Here is a 19,603-nt window from a genome sequence, read left to right as displayed (position 1 = left end):
GAAAGTCCAAGGATGACAGACCAAGGATAGCAGGCCTAGAGAGCAACCAGGGCAGACTGCAGCAGGGAACAGATGGCTCTAAGAGGTAGGACTCCAAGCAAAGAGTGAAACTGATACCTTAGGCACTGTTTCAACCTACCAAGTGGTGCTTTACTCCTTGAAAGGGAAGTCTGGGGATGAATTTACCAATGTACACAGAAAATTTAAACAAATAAACAACAAAGTGATTATTAACTCCAGAGAAAACAAAAAGGTGTGCAAGGGAGGAAATGTCATTGCAATACATTGTGACTTAGCTGTGAGCAGGGACGGACTACCCAATAAGCAAGGTAAGCAGAGGTACCAATTGTCCAAAGCAAAGACCCATAGATGTCAAGAAGACAGGACACAAGAACAAGCAAGTACTACCGGAAGGGAATTGATAGAGCACTAAACGAAACTGATACTATTTTGTAAATTTTGTATACAATGACAATTATATTTTCCTTTTCATTTCAGACTGAATAGGTATAATCGTATATTCAATTCTCTTACAGACCACGTAAGAATGCACCAGTGGCAGCACAATCACCTAACTCGTGATGTATCTTGTCCTGTCTAGCACAAAGTGAACCAAAATGCGTCTTTAGATTGAGCATACCCTCATATTTGTACCATGTTTTTTACAATAGCCCTTTCCCCCATTGGGTAGTCCAATGAGCTGTGAAGACACAGCATTAAAGGATAGAAAGTCAGTGCATAAGTTTTTAAGTATTATTTCAATGCTAAAAACACTCATGGAGATCTGGAAAGGGCCTGCCAACAGGCATTGTAAGATAAATGAATGAAATTATTTCTCACTGCTTTGTTAAGTACTATTTCTTTTGATTATCTCAGACCTAAAGAACAAAACTACACGTTCCAAATCAATTTTTTTACTTACTAATTTTCAAATACAAATTTCTGTAGTGACATCCAAATCTGAATGTAACTTTTGTTAAGTTTTACTTGTTTTATAAATTATATTTATTTTCAATTATTCAAATATATTTGCTACTGTAGAACCAAATTTTAAGTGGCTTAATTTTATATTGAGGTAAAATGAAACAGCAACAACTAAGTGGAGAACAAAAATGAAAGCTCACAGAAGATAAAAAGGATTTGTAAATCCCTAAAGACCACCAGCCACTCCTCGGAAGGAAGATGGGGCAATCTACTTCTGTAGTGATACTGCCTCGGAAACCCAAGGGGGGGTCGCTATGAGTCGGGTCCGACTTGACGGCACATAACAACAACAACAAAGACAATTCCAAAATTAACTTCCTTTTCAAAATGTAATGACTCAGAAGAGATTTCTTCCACTGAACACTCATGTTTAATGCATACAAATCTTTGTACTAGTACCACTCGTGCTGAAATAATAGCAATATGAATGTAACAATTTGTTCTAAATTCTGCATTCATTCCTTGCTATAGTAAAAAAATTAATAATGGTGTAGAAAGTGAAACTATTTTTAAATCTGAAATTGTTTCATCTAGAGACCCCATAAATAATAGAAATACAGATCCTGCTTGGTGGAATCATTTTTCTTCTAATGATGTAAACCATTGGCTCGAAAGAGGGTCAGATTACTGTCAACACTACAGTTAACCATTTGAAAAATTTTGTCAAAAATTTCTGGATGGTAAACAAACAAGGTTCTGTAGCCAGAATATATTTCTAGGGTACAAAACTAACTGTGAAAATCACAAGAGGGAGCGGTTACTGTATCATTCACCTCTCCATATTTTTTGCTTGCAATCTATTTAGTTCCAAATCATTTAATTCTCGATTTGCTATGGTGGATTTAGTGATTGGTGCAACTCGAGTATGACTGAAAAGAATTAAGTTGAATTCACAGAAAATTGTATGTTGTCATATTTAAACTGAAGACATGGTCTTGGCTTAACTCATGAACTGAAAACAAATTAATGAAGTACATCAGTATTGGAAAGTCGTTTTGCAAAGTGGTGTTGCTGTCATTATAACAAACAATCACTGAATGTGTACTACGTTTTCAAAGAAGAAAAGAAGTGTTTAGGTCCCCACAAAATGGAAGTTTTGGGTATTTACTTCAACTTGTTATTCAGTTTGATCCATTTTTAGCAGGTCACATCTCAAAATATAGTAATACAGGAAAGGGCAACCCATCATATATGTCTTAAATAACATGTGAAGAATTAATAAACTTAAGTGATAAAGTTCAATAACCTATTTTCAGTGAAATAAATATAGCTTGATATTTCAGTTTGTCTGGAGATTCCACTCCTGATCTTTCTCATATTGATCAGCTAAGTACTATTTTAAGATACGAATCTCTAACAGATGGAAAACCTAACAAGTGATTTATCACCTTTAATAGCTTAAAAAGTCATACTGGTGAAGAAACTGCAAAACAAGTACTTCACTATTTATGTGAAGTTTGCAAAACTGATTTTTCTAAGTGTAGAGGCCAGTCTTATGGCAATGCTGCCAATATGTGAGGGCATTATAAACACATGCAACAGAAAATTTTAAAACATAATGAATATACAGTTTTCATACCATGTGTTGTGCACTTACTTAGAGGATACAGCACAGTAGATTACTGTCCAGAAGCAGATGATTTCTTTTCTATTGTTGTCACTTTTACTATTCCCAATGTTTAACTGTGATGAAATTATTGAAGAATTTGTAAGAGCAAAGAATAGAAAGAAATGCTTTTAATTTAACATGTTAGAGATGATTTATCTAAAAATAAAATACAGCCATTTGTTGTAATACTGTTTTCTGCCATTAAATTTCTATGATGCCACTTCTACTCACTGATGGGAAGTATTAAAACATATCTAAGCAATGACTGAGTATTAAAACGTCTTTCTGATACCCATGGGAACCACATGCTGTAGCAATGTGTGCAATTCTAGAATGGTACACTCTGATTCTAGATGCCTTTGAAAACTGCTGAATACCAGACACAAAAAGGAGATACCAGCAAAATGCAAATAGTAGAGTATGTATTTATGTACTTATGTTGGTTATGTGGAATAATATATTGCAGCATTTTCATTGGGTGAGTAAAGTTCTCCAAGATTCAGAAGTAAATGTTAAAATAAGCACAGATCCCTACCAGTAATTAACAGGGTATTTACATAATTTAAGAGAAAATTTTGAAAACACAACAAATACTGCCAAATATTGATTGATATGTGCTTGATAAAGCAGTTCACCATCACAGAAGCATTAGAAAGAAACAAGTAAATGACTAAAGTGTTCCAGAAGTATCACTGAGTGCTAGAGGTCAATTTTGCATAACTACATACTATACACCATCATTGACACAGTTGAATGTTGTATGAAAAGCAGGATGAAAGTGTATGAAGTTCTTTCAAACAGATTTTCCTCCTTGAACAATGTACATATACCTGATGTAGAATGCATGAATACATCCAATTAGTACGGGCTTATCCTGAGGACTTAAATACAAACCTTTACAAGGAAGTGTGATCACTTCATTCTTACATGAGAACAAAGTGTACAGATTCAGAAATGACAAATTTTACTCATGTAGATATATATAGAAGATAAAATACAAGGCAAAAAAAAAAAAAATACAATGTGAATTTCCCAATGTTTAAATTGATTTACACACATTCCTAACCTCAATGATTATAAATTATACAACAGAATGCTCATTTTTGTCCCTACAGAGACTAAAAAACCCTCAGCATACAATAATGATTCAAGAAAGACTAGATTCATTATCCTTATTATGTATGGAAGTAGATATTTTTCGGCAGCTTAATTGTGATAGAATTATTGAAGAATTTTTAAGTGTAAAGAATAAAAAGAAATGTTAGAGATGATTTAGCTAAAAATAAAATATAGCAATTTGTTGCAATATTTGTTGTCTGACCATTAAGTTCTTCATGACATCTTTTCATTTGTTCATTTATAATTATAGCATTTATTATAAAACATGCATCAAAATTGAAATATGAGCCATTTAAAACAAAATTGTTGTTGTTGTTATTTGCCGTCGAGTCGGATCCAACCAATAGCGACCCCTCCTTAGGTTTCCGAGGCAGTATCACTACAGAAGTAGATTGCCCAACCTTCCTTCCGAGGAGTGGCTGGTGGGTTTGAACCGCCAGACTTCTGGTTAGCAGTCAAATGCCTTAGGCACTAAACCACCAAAGCTCCTAGTCATAAAATAGTAAACTATTTTCCCTTGAAAGCTATGTACATGCTACTTTGATAAAAGTTAAAATAAAAGAAAAATAGGTTTGATAAAATTGATAGGAAAAAATGTAGAGCAAATCACAGCTCAAGATATGAGGTAACAGTCTTCATAATCCCCAGTAATAATTGAGCACTTATGTACACCAATCACTGTATTATTATTATCATCCACAGTTTACAGACAAGGCTTAGTAAGATTCCAAGTTGGTATGTATTAGAGACAGAATTTAAACCCAGGCAGTCTGACTCTCCAGTGCCCCAACTCCAAGCTCTCTATTAACCATTAAGAAGAGCAAAGGGGGACCAGTGGAGGGTGTAGGGAAGAGCTGGCCATCAGGATAATTCATTAGGTACAACAGGACCAGTAGGTTCCTTCTCCCCTTCTTCTTCTACCTAACAGAGTAGCCAGAAGATATGGCTTTGGACTTAGGATAAACCATCTCATTTTGTTAAAATGGCATACACCACCTTTCTGTTCAATCATTAGTATTATGATGTTGTTGTTGTTATGTGCCATTGAGTCAGACCCGACTCATAGCGACCCCTCATTGGGTTTCCGAGGTAGTATCACTACAGAAGTTGATTGCCCAACCTTCCTTCCGAGGAATGGATGGTGAGTTTGTACCACAAGCCTTCTGGTTAGCAGTCAAGTGCCTTAGGCATTACACTACCAGAGCTCCTATTAGTATCATAGCTGCATTTAAAAAGAAGTTACATCAGAACTCAGAGAAAAAGCATCTTGCCTCAAGAAAAACGCAAATCAAACTGTGGTCAATGTCATGACACAAAGTATATGTAAACTGCTGTATGGAAAGTGAATTTGCTCTGTAAATCTTCACCCAAATCACAATAAAAAGAAAAGAAAATATGTCTCTAAAAAGAAAAATGCAAATCAGACCAAGAGCAGACTTCTCATTAGTCAAACTGTCCACTACATATGAGAGTGAAATGAAGCCACGTTTGCAAAATGACTCAGAAATTTTACCACACACATATAATATCGGAAATTACACTGGAAGGTATAAAAAATCTTTAAAGAATCGAAGGAAAAGAAAGATACGGAATACAAGAAATAGCTTGGACTAAGTATGACCCAATAAAAAAGACTACAACTAGAAAGAAAAGAATTCTTTAGGTATGGACACTTAGAGGATTATCAATCAAGCTGCCACTTCTTCAGAATGTCTTAGAATCATTGGACCCTTTAAAATTTATTGATTCAGAATTTTTTGAGGGTAGAGTTGAAAGATGTGCATCTTTAAAAGTTCCAATGTTAGGGACCAGGTTTTCTGATCTGATAGAGCCTGGTGGAACCCCTGAGACTATGGCCCCTAGCTCCCCTTCAGGTCTAGAACTGAACCCATTCCTGTGGCTTCCAGCCAAGCAAAGGACAGGCATATGAGCTGAACATTTACATTAGGTAGATACACTCCTTGGAGAGAACAATTATGGGAGAATAGAAAGGCTGTGTATGCACAGGGAGACAGCTCAGGGGGCAGGAGTGTATGGGAGGGAAGGACACAGGAAAGAGGTGGCTATGGGGAGGAAGTGGCAGGAGTGCTGTTGCACTGTGGGAGATTACAGTCAATGTCATGAGACAAAGTGTATGTGAACGGCTGTATGGAAGATGAATTTGCTCTGTAAACTTTCACCCAAATCACAAAATTAAAAAAAAAAAAAGTTCCATGGTTACAGATGCTGTTGTTACTAGGTGACTGTCTTAGTTATTTTGTGCTGCTACTAACAGAAATACCACAAGTGGATGGCTTTAACCAACAGCAATTTATTTTCTGTTTAGGAGACTAGAAGCCCAAATTCAAGGTGCCAGCTCCAGGGAAAGGCTTTCTTTTTCTGTCAGCCCTAGAGGAATGTCCTTGTCTTTTCTGAGTTTCTACTCTTGGGCGATCTTCACATGGTTTAGCATCTCTCTTCCCCCATCTCTGCTTCCCTAGCTTGCTGGTCAGATTTCTTTTACATCTCAGAAGAGGACTTAAAATACCCTACACTAATCCTGTCTCACTAACATAACAAGGACAAACCATTTCCAAATGGGATTATAACCACAAGCATAGAGGTTAAGGGTTACAACGTATTTTGTTGTTGTTGTTATGTGCCGTCGAGTTGGACTCGACTCATAGCGACCCCTCCTTGAGTTGCCGAGGCAGTATCACTACGGAAATAGATTGCCCAACCTTCCTTCCGAGGAGTGGCTGGTGGGTTTGAACCGCCAGCCTTCTGGTTAGCACTCAAGTGCCTTAGGTACTATGCTACCAGAGCTCCTACAATATATTTTAGGGAGACACAATTCAATCCATCACAGTGCTGTCAAGTTGATTCTAATTTATAGTGACCCTATGTGACAAAGCAGAACTGCCCCATAAGGTTTTCTTGGCTATAGTCTTTATAAGAGCAGATCGCTTGGTCTTTCTCCCACAGAGCCACTGGGTGGGTTTGACCCGGCAACTTTCAGTTAGCAGCTGAGTACTTAAAAGTTTGTGCCACCTTATAGTCCCCCCTAGGAGACTCACATACACACAAATTTGAGTCCCAAGGCATATTCGTTTCTACAGATTATACTTATTCATAAATAAAGTCATTGGTTGGTTTTTAATTTTTATAATCAACCTATAAACAAAAGATGGACTTAACTGTAGATAAAGATCAAAATGTTGTTATAAACCTTGACAATTCAAGAAATATGTAACAATCATGGGAGAAAGAAGGACTGCTTATGCACAGGGAGACAGCTCAGGGGGCAGGAGCCCATAGAGGGATGGACACTGGGAAGAGCTAACTGTGGGGAGGAGGTGGGAGGGGAGCTGTTGCATTGTGGTAAACTGTAGTCAATGTCATGAGACAAAGTGTATGTGAACTGCTGTATGGAAAGTGAATTTGCTCTGTAAATCTTCACCCAAATCACAATAAAAATAAATAGAAATATGTAACAAAGTTGGAAGTGGAAAGGAGTGAAGAAAGGGAATGTGCTCTAGTTTATATTATTTTAAAGTATAATGGTAAGGCTCCTATGAGACATGGCTAATACCAGGGATGGGAGAGTACAAAGTGAAGTTAGAACATCTTGTACTAGAAAGTAAAGAAGTACTCAAATGTGGATGAGAACATGTCAAGAGGACAAGGGAGCCAACTTGAAGGATCCCCCACTGGCCATAATTGGAATGAGTTAAGCATCAAAATAAATGACAGAAACAGATTATAACATTGAATAATAAGAAAGAATCTGTGTTCAAATTTGTTTTTCTTTTTTTAAAAAATATTTTATTGTGTTTTAGGTGAAAGTTTACACAGGAAATTAGATTCTCATTAAAAAATCCAAACACAAATTGTTCTATGACATTGGTTACAATCCCAGGACTATCCTGATTTCCATGCTTCTTGCCCCATTTCCATCCATCCAGTTTCTTTGCCCCTCCTTGTTTTCTCACCTTTGTTTTTGGGTAAATGTTGACCTTTGGTCTTGGATAGTTGATTGTTTAAAGGAGCACATTTCTCACAGGTGTTACTACTGTTTAATTTACAGTCTAATCTATTGGTTGGCCAAAAGGTGACCTCCAGGAGTAGCTTTAGTCCCAAGTTAAAATGATGCCTTAGGGTTAGAGTACTTGGGGTTCTTCTATCAGTCCAGTAAGTCTGGCCTTTTTTTTTTTTTTTTAATGAATTTGAGTCTTGTTCTACATTTTTCTTCCATGCTAACAGAGGCCCTCTATTATGTCCCTGGTCAGAACATTCCGTGGTGGTAGCTGGGCACCATCTAGTTCTTCTGGTCTCAGGCTCACATGGGCCATTAGTCCTGTGGACTAATTTCTTTCTTGAGTCTTTGGTGTCCTTCACTCTCTTTTGCTCTAGACAGGAAGAGGCCAATAGTTGAATCATCATGTCTTCCAACTTGATATTTAAAAATGAAAAAAAAAGGAGAGAATGAAAAGGAAAGTAAGAGTTTTAAGAGAAGTAACTAAAAAACAGAAGAAATGAGAGAAGTAGAAAAACCACTTTGTCATCATATAGTAGTAAGTGATTCAGGCAAGACTCAACATTGTATACAAAAACCATTGAGTGAAAGACTGTTGGAGAGCAGGATACTCACGTAGTCTCTAAGAATCACTTCACAGATTACTCATTAATGACAAAGGGCAAAAATACATTTAAAATAGAGGAATCTGGCAGATACCACCTTAATAAAATGACCAAACTTAGCATCAACAATAAGGGGACAAACTGATAGCATGTGGCTGCTAATGTGCTGCAGTGAGAAAGATGTAACATCTATGCAGCATTCCTGCCAAAAATGTAGAACCTGAATCTAATCATGAGACAAATCCAGACGGAGGAATGTACCCCAAAAATATTAGTGTCATAATAGGGAAACATGATTGTTTTAGATCAAAGAGACTGAAGAGACATGACAACTCATTGCAATGTGTGATGAATGACTGGATCCTAGAGTGGGAAAAAAAAAAAAGTTAAAAGGGACAGTACTGGAAAATTATAGAACTTTGAATATGTTAAATAATCATATCAATGCTACGTTTTCCTGTGAAAATTATAATGTGGTATGTAGGGGAATGTTCTTATTCTTGGGTCATGTATGTTGAGGTATTTAGGAGAAAGCATTATGTCTACAACTGTCCCTCAAATGGTTCCACAAAAAGAGCATGTATATACGTAATGAACACCAGAGAAAGCTAGATGTCTCATAACCTTGGACTGTTGGTAATTCTAGGAGCATTCTTCTTATAACTTGTCTGTAGGTTTGAAATTTTTCAAAATCTAAAGTTAGGGAAAAGTACAACATAAAATATTATTATAGTAATTAGCAGAAAAACTAAAAGAAAAAATTGTTGAAAGTAGTTGTCTTTCTCCACTGGGAGAGGAGGAAAGGGATACTTCTAGTTTACATTTTATATTTTTTGGTGATGCTTCTATATTACTTTTATGACCAAAATGAAAAGTAGTTTAATTAATAAAACAAAACATCTACAACAGAGGCTGCTCTGAGAATAGCAAGCTTATATCCATGGAGGCCTCTTCATTCCAGAAAAAAATTAATACAGATGGTGTTTAATGCCCATTAATGCTCATTATGCTTGTAGACTTATTAACGAGTTTGGAGGTTCTCAGAGCTCAGTCAGGCTTCCTCAACCTTACTTCTGCTCAAAAGCAGCATTTATTTAAGGGCATTGTATTCTTTTTTTAAATCTGACTAAGAGAAAAAAAAAATTGCTAAGAACACTGAACATCATTAATGTGAAGATAGGTGCCTTGGTGCTGTAGTGGTTGATGCTCAGCTGCTAACTGAAAGGTCGTGGTTCTAACCCACCAGATCCTCTGTTGGAAAAAGATGTGGTGGTCCGCTTCCCTAAAGATTTACAGCATTCCCAACTCTATGGGGTAGTTCTACTCTGTCCTATAGGGTCGCTACAATCAATTTGATGGCAATGGGTTTGGTTTTTGGTTTTAAGGTGAAGATATATTAAGCTATGAATATCCCTGAGAAATTGATGAAAATGACAATGATTAGAAATAAACCTTAATTTTATGTCTTATTATGCCCTGTTTTTCTTCACCTAGAAGTTCTTGGTCTGTTAGCCTATCTAGCTCCTGTTTTCAGTCTACAAAGTAATTAAGGGACTTAGAAAGTTCTGGAACCCCTGAGTAGTGCAAATGGTAAAGATAGCTGAAGGGGTGGCAGACCAAGCCCACCCTGGGGTACCTCACAAGAAAGGCCTGGTGATTACTTCCAAAAACTCAGCCACTGAAAACCCAACAGAGCACAGTTCTACTCTGATACACACAGGGTCACCGTGAGTCAGGGTTGGCTTGATCACAATTGGTTTTACAAAGTTTCAGATTTTATTCTCTCTTAAATCACTTTAATCAATGAGGGAAACAAGACTTGTCCAAATCATGGTGCTGGTTGTTGAGAAATGCAGTCTTGGTCCTAATTCTTCCACAGCTGTGTGAGTATGAACAATTCACAATTCATTAAACATCTCCTGGCCTGAATTTTCTTACCAATAAAATCAAATAGTAGGATTAGATTAACATAGACTCAGCCCCTAAATTTCCTGACAGAAGCCCAGCAAGGCTCTGCAATTTGGTAAGTTTCACCTTGCAAGGCAACCTTGAGCTTAGCTCACAGACTCATTTTATATTCTGACTCATCTGAACAGTCCTCACCTTAATGTAGCCAAGGAATGCTGATATGAAAGCCTCAGGAACCCAACAAGGAAATTCAGCTGATATGACCCAGTTTAGTTTAATTAGAACCACCACCCCCTAAGAACCATAGCATGCCTTTAAAATAAAAAAGAAAAGAAAAATCTTATTAAACTAATAAGCTTTGGTAAAGGGTCAAAATCATTTTTAATTCTGCATGAATCAACAGATTAACAATTGTGGATCGAGCTCACTATTCATCAGTGCTGTGATTGTTGGTGATGCTAATGAATCCTGCGAACCCCCAAAAAGCCCAAATCCACTGTGGCTTTAGTACATGGTCATTTAAAACTGATAGGAGCCTTTGAGATCATCAATGCCTTTACTTTATAGAAGAAAGAATGAGGACCAAAGAGGGAAGCAGCTCATCCACAAATTCACGCTCATCAGGAGCAGAGCCCGGATTAAAGGTCAGGCCTCCTGACCCCTAGCCCAGTGGACAGTCCTCATAAGAAATGCCAACAGCTGAAGCCCTGGGTAAAGCCACATGCACTCATTATGACCAAAGCAAGCTTAAAATAATCTCAACAAGAAATTTTGGAGCACCTGATATATTCCAAGCACTCTACCATGAGTTGTGAGAGGTACAGGAGGCATCTAAGGATGTGGGTTATTCCAAATAACCAAGAATGTCAGGAGCATAGTACAGCACCACACTCCAGGAGTTTGGATAATCAAGAGACTTCCCCAAGGGGAAAAATACATTTTATTTACCTTAAAAGTATTTTAAAATGTGGTTTTACAAAACACACATACACCATGAGATTTTTTTGGTGTTTCAAATAACATTTACTAGGGATTTACTAGGGACTTTCTAATTATTAAAAAGAAACATACTCATTGCAAAAAAAAAATCTAAGGCAGCAATAACTACTCTTAAATTTTTCAATAAGAAAAGAACAAAGAAAAGTCAAAAAAAAAAAAATGACAACCCAGAAAAAAACAAAAACAAAAACTTGTTAACATATCACAAAGGGCTATGCTCCCTAATATATAAAGAACTCCCACCAATCATTAAGAAAAAGACTAACAAGAAAAATGGACAAATGATACAGACAGGTCACAGGAAAGAAAATATAAATGTCTCTACCTCATATAAAAAGATGCTCACTCTCCACTCATAAAGAAAGAAAGACACAAAAACTCCACTGAGAAATAATCTTTCACCTATTAGTTTGACAAAGCTCTAAAAGTCTGATAATATTTGGCAAGGCTGAAAAGAAACAGGCACTTTAATACATGGATGATGGGAGTGTAAACTGGCACAAGCCCTATGGTGGGTGGTTGTCAGTATTTATCTAAATTATAAACACAAAGATCCTTTATTCACCAGTTCCATTTTCAGGAATTTACCCTAGAACTCCACTTGTATATCTATGCTATGGAGTATACATAAGGTTCTTCATTGTGGCATTGCTTTATTAGCAAAAAAATGGAAACAACCTAAAATGTGCATCAATAGGAGGCTTGTTAAATAATGATACATACAATGGAACACTATGATACTGTAAAACATAATGAGGAAGCTCTTTGTAAACAGACGGGAATATCTCAAAGATATATTGTTAAGTTCAAAAATAAAGCAATGCATAGAACAGTGTGGTCTGGCACAGTGTGTGCTAAAATTTGAGCCAAAAAAAAAAAAGATGTATTCGTATAGTCTTTTACAGAAATAAAAATTATCTAGAGCAATAACTAAAAGATTATGAACCATGAAACCAATCAGGGAATGGTTAGAACTGAGTGGATAGGGAACAAGGCTGGGAAGGAGTCTCTTTACTGTTTATCTTTCTATGCTTTTTGATGTTTGAACCACATAAAGATATTACTTATTCAAAACCTAAGTAAGTAATTATTTAAATGTCTATGCAGCCAAAATACTGGGAAACATGTTTGCAATATATATAACAGAATATGTTAATATCATGTTCTGGTTACCTAGTGCTGCTCTAACAGGAACAGACCACAAATGGGATGGCTTGAACAAACAGGAGTTTATTTTCTTACAGTCCAGGAAGCTAGAAGTCCAAGTTCAAAGTGCCAGGTTCTAGGGGCTGGGTGAAAGCCCCTCGACCTTGGGCTTCAGCTCTGCCTCTTGTTCCAGGCCCACTGAAGCTAGAGGTATCTCTTCACTCAGGCAGCTACTGGCTGCTGAGGCTGACAAGCCCGAAGTCGACAAATAGAACAGCACAGTCCTGATGTTACCAAACCACATGGCAGGCCATTAATTCAAGTCCATTGAAAGTCCTAAGGTCGGCAGAGCATGGTAGGCTGCTGAACAACGACATGGCTAACTGCAGGGTCCAAGAGTGCCATAAGCTAGAGACCGTTCCCCAAGGATTCTCCTTATATACAGGAACCAGACCATATCTCTAAAGCAGCTACTCAGCTGCTCACAGTAGATTCCACCATGGAGCTGATTGCTAGTCTCATCATGGGGAATACTACATCCAGCTGCCCAGCCACTCAACCAGGCCCAGTCAAGTTGACACACAAACTAACTACCACATATCCATACTATATAAAGAGCTTAAAAAAAAAAAAAAAAAAAAAAGTGAACATCCCAATAGAAAAATAAGTAAAGAATATTAAAAACATTTGATTTTTTTAAAAAAAATAAAGCCCAATAGGATTATTTTTAAATGTTTATCTTAAACAAATCCAAGTTAAAAAGGTAACATTTTTCATCCTCTTTATTTGGCAAAGATTTTTAAAAATACTACCTAATATTAGTGTGGGACAGGGACACAAATCCTACATTCTTGGTGGGATATCAATTGGTACAACTTCCTCAGAAGACAAATCAGTAACACTTATCAAAAGCCTTAGAATTATTCATAACCTAGCAATTAGTTCAAGGGACTAGTGGACCACGCGAACCTCAGCCTATATGACCATGAAACCAGAAGAACTAGATGTGCCCAGCTACCATCGTCAAACACTCGGAAAGGGATCAGTGCAGGAGGTCCTGGATAGAGTCAGAGAATAATGTGGAACAAAATTCAAAATCATAAAAATGACCAGGTTTACTAGTCTGATAGAGCCTGGTGAGCACCCTGAGACTATGGCCCCTAGTTACTCTTCTGGTCTGGAATTGAACTTATGCCTGTAGCTTCCAGACAAACAATAGACAGGCATATCGGGTAAATTTTTACAGAGAAAATTTACTTTCCATACAGCAGCTCACATAAACTTTGTCTCATGACATTGACTGCAATTTTCCACAATGCAACAGCTCTCCTCCCACTTCCTCCCCATAGCCACCTCTTCCCTATGTTCTTTCCTCCATGCACTCCTGCCCCATAAGCTGTCTCCCTGTGCATACACAGCCCTTCTATTTTCCCATGATTGTTCTCTCCAAGGAGTGTATCGACCTAATGTAAATGTTAAGCTCATATGCTTGTTTTTTGTATGGCTGGAAGCCACAGGAGTAGGTTCAGTTCCAGACCTGAAGGGCAGCTAGGGGCCATGGTCTCAGTGGTTCCATCAGGCTCTATCAGACCAGCAAACCTGGTCCTTTTTTATTTTTAATGATTTTGAGTTTTGTTCCACATTGTTCTCCCCATTCTATCCAGGATCTCCTACAGACATCCCCCTCTGAGGGGTTGACAGTGGTAGCTTTGTTGTTGTTGTTATGTGCCGTAGAGTCTGCCCCGACTCATAGCGACCCCTCCTTGGGTTTCCGAGGCAGTATCACTACGGAAGTAGGATTGCCCAACCTTCCTTCCGAGGAGTGTTGGGCAATCCTACTTCCGTAGTGATACTGCCTCGGAAACCCAAGGAGGGGTCGCTATGCTAGGTACCATCTATTTCTTCTAGTCTCATAGTCATATAGGCTGAGGATCACATGGTGTACCAGCCACTTAGGCTAATTGTTTCCATGTGTCTTTGATTTTCTTCATTCTTCTTTGCTCTGGATGAGGAGAGACCCATTGTTGCATCTAGATGGCAGCTTGCGAGCTTTTAAGATCCCAGTCACTACTCCCCAAAGTAGGATGTGGAATAATGTTTTTGTGTAGTATGTTATGCAAATTGAGCTTGATGTCCCCTGTGACTATGGTCCTGAGCGCACAAGTCCAACTACTTACTCCCTCTGGGTAGCTGGCTGTGGCCAAGAAGTGACTACAATCTCGTCCCTTGTCAGCTCTACTATATACCTGGGAATTCTTGCAGAACATACAAATATACTTATAGAAACACTGTCTGCCAACCTATAGGGTAAACATTTACATCAGGGAGATACATTCCTCAGAGAGATCAATTGTGGGAGAACAGAAGGGCAATGTTTGCACAGGGAGACAGCTTGAGGGGCAGGATGCATAGGAAAGAAAGACATAGGGAAGAGGTAACTACCGGGAGGAAGTGGGAAGGGAGTTGTTACAATGTGGGGAATTATAGTCAATGTCATGAAACAAAATGTGTATGAACTGCGGTATGGAAAAATGAATTTGCTTTGTGAAGTTTCACCCAAATCTAAAAATAAATATAAATTCATAACCTGTGGCAAAGTAATTCCGTATCTAAGATAACCCCCAATATGAACAAAGGCACAGACTGCAATGAGCCCCATGTGCTCTGGCACCAATAGCCCAGCCTGGCTAGAGGAATGGTGAGTGAACCCTAGGGCACCATGGGCATCCCTGGTGTTAGCGAACACGACTGACTGGGAATCTGAAAACCTGAACTGAATCATGCTTTGCTGCCATCTAATGCTTTCCCAGGGGAAGTACACCCAGTTGAGGAGGAAAAACTGTGGCCTCCATCAAGCAACTAAGGGGCCCGTTCCTGTTTTAATTTAACACTGATATATTGTTCTAGGCATTGTGCTCAGCAGTTTAAAAGCACTTGCTCTTTTAATCCTACAACAGACTTACGAAGTAGGTAAATTTAGAGTAACCATTTTACAGATGAGGGAAGTTAGGTATAGAGAGGTTAGGTAACTTACCCAAGGTCATATAACTAAATTGGCTGAGTCTAGGATTGGAACAAAGGCACTTGACTGCTAACCAGAAGGCTGGCAGTTCAAACCTACCAGCCACTCCTCAGAAGGAAGATTGGGCAATTTACTTCCATAGTGATACCACCTCAGAAACCCAAGGAGGGGTCGCGATGAGTCGGGTCTGACTTGACGGCACATAACAACAATAAGGATTGGAAAAAGGTGGCAGTTTGGCACCAGGGTCTGTACTTTTAATCAACTCCTCTTTGAGGGCCAATGGTCTGTGTGATACTAACAGTATTTGAAAATAACTTTATAGCCCAAACAACAACATCCTCTCCCCTAGAACAACATCTGCCCCAAATAAATTACATATGGCCACTCCTCGGAGGGAAGGTTGGGCAATCTACTTCCACAGTGATACTGCCTCGGAAACCCAAGGAGGGGTTGCTATGAGTTGGGTCCGAATTGACGGCACATAACAACAACAACATGGACAGTTTATCCCTGCCCCATAGTCTAACCTGAACCAAGGATGACCACCAGGCCAGACCAGATCCCATGGGTTATTGTTGGTTTGTAAAATATTTCATACATACAAAAAGGTACAAAGAATGACTTAATACTCAGAAACCATCAGCAGCTTTCAAAATAGAGCATTTCTAAAAGAGATGCCTAAGTGAGGAGTTTCAATCATCATGGTTCACTGACTTGTTTTCCGCCAACGTATTAACACACGTGGGGCAATGCTTGAATAATTTCTTTTAGGAGGATCGCACACTAGTCCCTATGAGGTGGAAGTTAAAGATGTCCCAAATGTCTAACTTTTCCAAACTGCTGCCACTCCATCATCTGACATTAACTCTTCCTCCTCCCCTCAGTATTCTCCCTCCTCTTAGGGTTCCGTATTTCACTGTAACCTCTCACAGAACTCACAAATACCCAAGGAAAAGGCTCACATGGTGGTCCGAAGCCTGGCAGGCAGGCAAATCCAAGTCTGTGGGTAGGTCTGGAGGATTCTCCCAACTCATGTGGTCGCAGGGGCTGGTGAACACAAATTGGCGGCTGCTGTCTCAAGTCAGGAGTGAGATGATGATGTACTAAATGCAGGACTGGAGCAAGAGAGAGAATCTTCCCAAAATATTCACCTATATACCCTCAAGGAAGCTAAGGGTGGTGACTTGAGTCACACCCTCCAGCAAGGCAGGACTGAAGATACATCCCACCCTAAAAAGGCATAAAGACTAGGATTTACATCACAAAATGGAGCATGATGGCCAGAAAGGCCATATTAAGCAATTCACTGCACTGCAGATACCAAATGAACTATGAATGAAACTTTTATAGTAATCCTCTCCTTTCTAATAATCCCAAAACAAAAACCATTACTGTTAAGTGGATTCTAACTCCTAGTGATCCTATAGGACAGGGTAGAACTGCCCCCATAGAGTTTCCAAGGGCATATATCTTTACACATAGATACTGCCATGTCTTTCTCCCACGGAGTGGCTGATGGATTCGAACCATAGACCTTTCAGTTAGCATCTGAGAGCTTAACCACTATGTCACCAGGGTTCCTTTCCTAATAGCCACTGCTCCCTAGTTACAGTTCACTGTATACTGCTGGAGATGGCTGAAGTTTGGGTACACAATGGAGCAGAAAATGCTTCTCAATTACTTGTTATGGTCAAAGAAAGTAGTGGCTCCCAACAAGGCTATCTATGGACCCCAAAGGCCCTGAGGAATTATTGCTGAGAGTAGAAAATCCAAGTGCTCAGCTAACATTGTTTGTAGACCAGAGTTGTTAATTTGGGGTCTACCGATCCCTTAAGCAACTCCTCAAACATCCTGGGGGGGAAAAAAAAAAACCTCACTGCTGTCGAGTAGGATCCAACTCATGGCAACCCCTCCTTGGGTTTCTGAGGCAGTATCACTATGGAAGTAGATTGCTCAATCTTTCTTCCAAGGAGTGGCTGGTGGGTTTGAACCACCAGCCTTCTGGTAGCAGTCAAATGCATCCTGAAGTCATAAGTAAACGTTTGTGTGGAAGGCCTTTTTCTCCCTAGGGAGAGGATCCACTCTGTATCTTTTACCAGATTCTTAGGGATCTGTGACCTTCCAAAAAGGTTAAGAACTAGCCTGCTTTGGTATAGCTTATAAGCTAAGCATGGTTTTTATATTTTTAAATGGTTGGGAAAAAATCAAAAGAAGAACAATAATTCATGACACATGAAAATTATCTGAAATTCAAGCTTGTGCCCATAAGCAAAGTTGTACTGGGCAAAATAACACTCATTCATTTACATACTGTTATGGTTGTTTTTGTGCTACCAAGATACTTGAGTAGTTGTGCACAGACCATATGGTTCCCAAAGCCTAAAATATTTACTACATGACTGACCCTTTTTTGAAAAAGTTTGTCAATCCTTACTAGAGATGGGCTAGATAATGTATCGTGTGAATATATGGACCTCTATCTTTCATTTGTATGTAGAAGCTGTTATGATGCATAAAGTACACATTTATTTATTATTAAATGGAATTAACACAGTCATCTGACCTTTCTTACTGTGTAAAAGAAACAGTTTTGCTGAGACAAAATGTTCTTTCCCTGCCTCCCAGGATGCCAGGAATGGACACATGAGGTGGGATCAGCCAACGGGAGATGCTACTTATGACTGAAGTAGAAGTGAATCACATAAAAAAGCAAGGACAGTGACCAACACAGTAACAGTAAGGAAAAGGAAGATACAGACAGGTGCACAAGAGGCACAGACAACAAAGATAAACATTTGTACCTACACAATACTGCACTATCACTTCTAACATTAATCTACAGGTAGATACATAGGTAGGCAGGATGAATGATCAGGTATGCCTAGGCAAAAGGGAATATATCCATGACCACATGTAAGTTTGGCAGATGGTATTTCTATATACATATTAATATGTGCTATTAGAATGTCCATATATAAAATAGCACTAACAAGGCAAGGATATAACTTCTTGGCCACAGCCAACCACCCTGAAGGAGTGTGTTGTTGGGCCTGTGGCTCAAGACCATGGTCACTGGGGTCGATCAAGCTCAACTGTCATAACATACCACCCAAAACCATTGTTCTACATCCTACTTTGGTGAGTAGCAATTGGGGTCTTAAAAGCTTACAAGCAGTCTTCTAAGATGCAACTATTGGTCTATCATAGTCCAGAGCAAAGAAGAATGAAGAAAACCAAAGACGCAAGGAAATTATTAGTGTAAGGGACTAGTGGACCGTGTGAACCTCAGCCTATATGACCTTAAGACCAGAAGAACTAGATGGTTCCCAGCTACCACTGTCAACCACTCCGAAAGGCATCAGTATAGGAGATCCTGGATAGAGTAGGAGAAAAATATGGAACAAAACTCAAAATCATATAAAAGACCACACTTACTAGCTGGCCTCTAGTCACCCTTTGGGCCTGTAATTGAACTCACTCCTGTGGCTTCTAGCCAAACACAGAGAGGTATGTAAGGTGAATATTTACACCAGGTAGGTACACTCCACACAACAATCAACCATGAGAGATCAGAAGGACAGTATTTGCACAGGGAGATAGCTCAGAGGGCAAGAAAACATACGAAAGAAGGACACAGGGAAAAGGTGGCCACAGAGAGGATGTATGAAGAGAGCTGTTACACTATGGGGATTGCAATCAATGTCATGAAACAAGATATATATGAACTATTGTACAGAAAACAAATTTGCTCTGTAAAGCTGACAAGGGGCAAGGTTGTAGTCACTGCTTGGTCATAGTCAGCTACTCAGAGGAACCGAGTAGTTGAACCTGTGGGCTCAGGACCATAGTCACAAGGGACATCAAGCTCAATTGGCATAAACCACTACACAAAACATTGTTTCACCTCCTACTTTGGCGAGTAGCGACTGGAATCTTAAAAGCTAGCAAGCTGCCATCTAGATGCAACAATGGGTCTCTCCTCATCTAGAGCAAAGAAGAATCAAGAAAACCAAAAATTCATGGAAACAATTAGTCCCGGCAACTGGTACACCATCCAATCTGCAGCCTATACAACTATGAGACCAGAAGAACAAGATGGTGCCCAGCTACCACTGACAACCACTTGGAAGGGGATCCATGTAGGAGATCCTGGATAGAGGAGAACAATGTGGAACAAAACTCAAAATCATTTG

This window comes from Orycteropus afer, unplaced genomic scaffold, assembly GCF_000298275.1.
Source record: "Orycteropus afer afer isolate SDZICR_OR568_19922 unplaced genomic scaffold, OryAfe1.0 scaffold00015, whole genome shotgun sequence".
Classification (NCBI taxonomy): Eukaryota; Metazoa; Chordata; class Mammalia; order Tubulidentata; family Orycteropodidae; genus Orycteropus; species Orycteropus afer.
Note: the sequence above shows the minus strand (reverse complement) of the source record.